Source organism: Lissotriton vulgaris, chromosome 8 (genome assembly GCF_964263255.1).
Source record: "Lissotriton vulgaris chromosome 8, aLisVul1.2, whole genome shotgun sequence".
Lineage (NCBI taxonomy): Eukaryota > Metazoa > Chordata > Amphibia > Caudata > Salamandridae > Lissotriton > Lissotriton vulgaris.
In genome coordinates, this window is record NC_141696.1 from 1,291,823,002 (window position 1) to 1,291,827,889 (window position 4,888).

Here is a 4,888-nt window from a genome sequence, read left to right on the forward strand (position 1 = left end):
AATGCTCAAAAATCTCAGCTCTACAGAACGCTAAGAGGGAGACAGTCGAACGCGATGATGAGATAGCAGACGCCCTTCAGGATTTCTACTCCGCATTGTATGGTAAAGACCCACAATTAGGCTCAGAATGGGTCGCCTACCTACAGAGGGCCGATACGACAGCACTGAACGCTGTGGGGGCGGAAGCTTTAGATGCGCCTATCAGGATCGAAGAGGTGATAGAGGCAATTTCTTGCCTCAAGCCTCTGCAATCACCAGGACCCGATGGCTTTTCAGCTGGGTTCTACAAGTCCTTCTGCCCACTTCTTGCCCCGATCCTGACGCACCTTTTTAACTCCTTTAGAAGACCCGGAACAATCCCCCCTGATATGTTGGCCGCCGACATAGTGGTCATCCCTAAACCCGGTAAGGACAGGACCCAATGTGGCTCATACCGCCCAATTTCCCTACTTAATCTGGATCTGAAGCTGTTTACAGGGCTCCTAGCGGCCAGATTGGGCCCACGCATACCTGGTATCATCGAACCAGACCAGTCCGGCTTGATTCACAACCATCAGAGCAGCGATAATACCAAACGCATACTGCACCTTATTGACAAATCCCATCGCACAAAGATGGATGCTTTTCTGTTGTCCATCAATGCCGAAAAAGCCTTTGACAGAGGGGACTGGGGCTTCCTAGACAAAATGTTAGCTCATTTTGGCATCGGTGATCGGTTTAGGGCCTGAGTGGCGAGTTGCTACGATAGGCCCAAGGCAACAATCAGAGTCAATGGGATAACCTCGCGGCCTTTTGAGATCCAGAGGGGCACGAGACAGGGGTGCCCCCTATCCCTTCTCTTCACCCTATACGTGGAGCCTCTAGCCCAGAGGATTAGAGACAATCCTGATATCTTAGGCATCCCATTCGGAGGAGAGAGGCACTCCACGAGCTTGTACCCCGATGACATCTTGGCGACCTTGGAGAACCATGAGCAATCCGTGGCAGCATTTCTCTGCAAACTAGCCTCCTTTGGCCAGGCATCCGGTTTTCGGATAAACGTGGGAAAGTCCATGGTCCTGCGCCTAGGCCGAAGTGATGACTTACGTGGGGAGGGACAAACGTCCTATGGAGGACTCCAGACTCAGGATACAATTCCCTATCTGGGACTGGACGTAGCCCCTTCTATTGCGCAAACAGTCACACGTTATTACTGCAAACTACTCTCCCCAATCTCGAGGGACCTCCAGCAATGGCATAAACACCCACTGTCACTACTTGGCCGTATTGCTGAACATAACCCCCACCTGGTATTTCTCTCATAGGGAAAGCTAGAACGTCATCTTCATTTGGGAGTTCAGGTGGCAGTTTACCATTTGCTCTGTAGTACCTGTTTTTTTTTCTTTTTTCTTGCCTTGTTTCTTTGCCCATTTCAGCAATGTGCAATTACATTTCTGAGGACCGCATGGTCACAGTAGCTTCACCATCTAACTGTGCCTTAAACTCACTTATTTAATTATGCCTACTAACCCCTCTGCGGTAAAGACCATCAACCAGGACAGTCCAGCCATCTTTATACTGGGTGTTTCTTTCAATCTGTCTCATGGTATAATCCATCTCCTTACAGTCAGCCTCAAGGGCTAAAAGCAGGTGTTTCTTGACCTTCATCTTTTCCTTTTCTCCTGAGGGTTCCCAGGGAGGGCTTGCCTGGTGGTGTTTGAAGTGGGTCGACCCAGCGTCTATTCATGATTTCTTTATGAACAGGGAGTGTAAAAGCCTGCTGCTATAGGCCATTGTTGCTGATGGTCTTTGGCCAGTGGATCTATAGGATTGTAGGTGTTGAGAAAGTTTTGAACTTTGTTGGTGGTGGTTACTGTTGTACTCCAAGTTTCTGCTCCACACAATAAGACTCATTTTACAGTGGTGTTAAAAAGGCAAAATTTGGTTGCAGCATTAGGTCCTTGGTGCTCCATATGTTCTTTAATTGAATGAAGGCAGTGCTTGCTTTGCCAATTCTTGCCTTGATGTTGGCGTCTGTGCTGCACTGCTTGTCAATGACACTGCCCAGGTGGGTGACTGAAGTTGTGCTGGCCATGTTAGTCTTCAGGATCTTGGTTTTTCCTCTCCTGTGGATGTTGGGGTCAAGTTGTGCTGATGTGGCTGCCACTTCGTTGGTCTCCTCTTGCATCTGCAGAGGGGTATTTGAGAGTGGGGCCAGGTCATCTGCAAAGTCATGGTTGTCAAGGTCCGTCTATGGTGTTTATTGGATCCCATTTCTTCTCTTTGCTGTGGATGTTTTCATGATCCAGTCTATGGCCAGCAGGAAAAAAAATGTTGCGTGCACAAAAAACCCGACCTCACTGCGAAGGCTTCTGTGAGTGGACCTTGATAGAGTATCCTGCAAGTCATTCCCTTGTACGAGTTTCTGATTTTTCTTACAATTTATATGGCACACCGTAGTGGCGGAAGAGTTTCCAAAGGGTCTGTCTGTGCACATTATTGATTGCCTTTTCATGTTCGATGACATAGAGGGGGGCGTTCCATTCCATCGACTGTTCATTGACATTGCATAGTGTTGCAGTGTGGTCTGTGCAGGATCTATCTTTGTGGAAGCAAGCTTGCTGGTATCTTAACTGAGTGTCGACTTGTTCTTTGATTCTGTCCAGGATGACTCTGTTGAAAACTTTGCCTGGGGTTGATAGAAGAGTTATTCTTCTGTAGTTTGTAGCGCTACTCAGGTCAGCATTCTTTGAGATCTTGATCAGATATCTCTCCTTCCGGCCTGATGGCACCATTTCCTCTTCCCAGATCTTTCCAAACATTGGATAGAGCATATATACTGATGTTTCAAGGTCTGCCTTTAGTGCCTCAGCAAGAATGTTCTCAGGCCCTGCTGCCTTCCCATTTCTCAGATGTTTGATCACTTGCCGTATTTCTTCATTGGTTGGTCTGCTGCATTAGATTAGTTAGTCCATGTCAGCTGGCTGTATGTCTGGTGGAGACTGCGACACAGGCTGGTTCAGCAGTTCTTCAAAGTGCATTACCCATCTTCGTTGTTGTCCTTCGTTACATGTGATTGTCTTCCCAGCTTTCTCTTTAATAGGTCTTTTAGGCTTGCATTATCTGCCGGAGAGTTTCCTTGTTATGTTGTAGAGTTTTTTTAGGTTTCCATTTGCTTGCTGCTTCCTTATCTTCTGAGGAAAGACCATCGATGAATCATCATATCCCTGCTTCTGAGCTTCTCTTTACCTCCTTGTTGGTTTTTGGTGTATCCACTTTTGCTTTTTCTGCTCTTGTTTTTCTGGTGTTGACTGCAGCTTACTTTTTCTTTCTCATTTGGATTTTGTGGAGAGTCTCGGTGGACATCTATTCTTTATGTTGGTGTTCCCTGGGACCCAGTACCTTCTGGCAGGTTGATGTCACTGTTTCTTTGATCTTCTCCCTCTGGCTTTCTACTGGGTCTCTGTCGTTCTCTAGTTATCGCAGGAGTTATAACTTGTTACTGAGGGTGACTGAGTATTCACTGGTTTGTTGGTTCTATCCATGCTTTCTTCGGCTTTAGCCTTTCCCACAACAAGGTGAACGTTTGTCGCCACAACGACCCATCTCACAACTCTGAAATCCTGCAGCGCACTCTGGAACTTCTTGGCAGTGCAGAAATGGTCGATCTGATTCTCTGTTTAATGGTCAGGTGACACCACGTTCCCTTGTGTATTAATTTGCGCGGGAATACACTACCACCTATCATCACATTTTTCAGAGCACAGAGACCTGTGACCCTTTCACCATTCTCGTTCATATCACCAAGACCATGGTGGTTTCCCATGACTTCTTCGTACCCAGTGTTGTCACTTCCAATCTTGGCATTGAGGCCCCCCTTCAGTATGGTGATATCTCTCTCTCAAGGAATTTCTTTAGGATGGACTGGATTCTGATGTACAAACTGTTCTTTTTCCTCTTCTTTGTTTTCAGTTGTAGTTGCATAGCACTAGATAAGATTGATGTTGATCCTCTTTTTCTTTGTGTGGATGGTCAATATGATGATTCTAGGGCCATGGGCTTTCCCCATTCAATCAAAACTCTGTTTGTTGTTGGCATTAGGATCAGTGCTTGTGGTCACTCACCGAGCTGTAACAGACCTAATGCCCACACCAGGAACCTGATTAAGGATATGTATTTATATAGTGCAGATTTTTAAAAGTCCTCACAACAATCTCTGGGGAATGACAGCTTAGACCAGTAACAGTTCTCTCACTGCTCTTCTTTGTCATGGTTATCACTGCCTCCTGTAAGTTCTGTTCTGTTCTTCGGTCTTGCTCTCAAATCTTCGGTTCAGGTCCAATCACATGGGAGAGACCACTCAGAATAAACAGGAACGGTTTATGAGTACTTTGGTCGCTAACAAAAAATGGATTACACCGTCACTGTGCCATCACCACACCAATTAAGGGCTCTTTTAGAGTGTGCCTCTGGAATTACCACCTTCTGAGTGTAAAGAAACGTAATAAGGGCACTTGCCTGAGGCCACGGCCCTCACAAGTTGTGGCAGGGGGTGTCTCAGCATCCATTCCCTACTGGAGATTACTGGACTTGAGAACGTTGCCTCTAGGCGGTTCGTCAGCAGGCTCTGGCTTTCTTGAACTCCCGTCCTTGGTGTCTTCTTGGTTTTTGTTCCGTGTCCACAGAGTCTCCCGTTGCCACCAGGTTTCCTGCCTTTCTCCTGTCCTGCTCTACTGTCCTCCTTTGCTACTCTCTGGTGCTTCGATCCAGTCCTCTCCTTCTCCTTCTTTGCCTTCCGGGACTTGTTCAGGATCCTAGATGACGCCTCCAGCTGGCTCCAATCTCTTGAGGGGAGCATATGCTGATGTCACCCTGAGCCCCTTGAAAACTGGTCCGTCACCCTCTGTCT

At 47.0% G+C, this 4,888-nt stretch overlaps 1 pseudogene; it reads right to left on the reverse strand.

The window, feature by feature from the left end:
* Positions 1-1,643: 1,643 nt before the first annotated feature.
* Positions 1,644-4,048, reverse strand: LOC147698633 (uncharacterized; annotated as a pseudogene).
* Between the last annotated feature and the right edge of the window lie 840 nt (positions 4,049-4,888).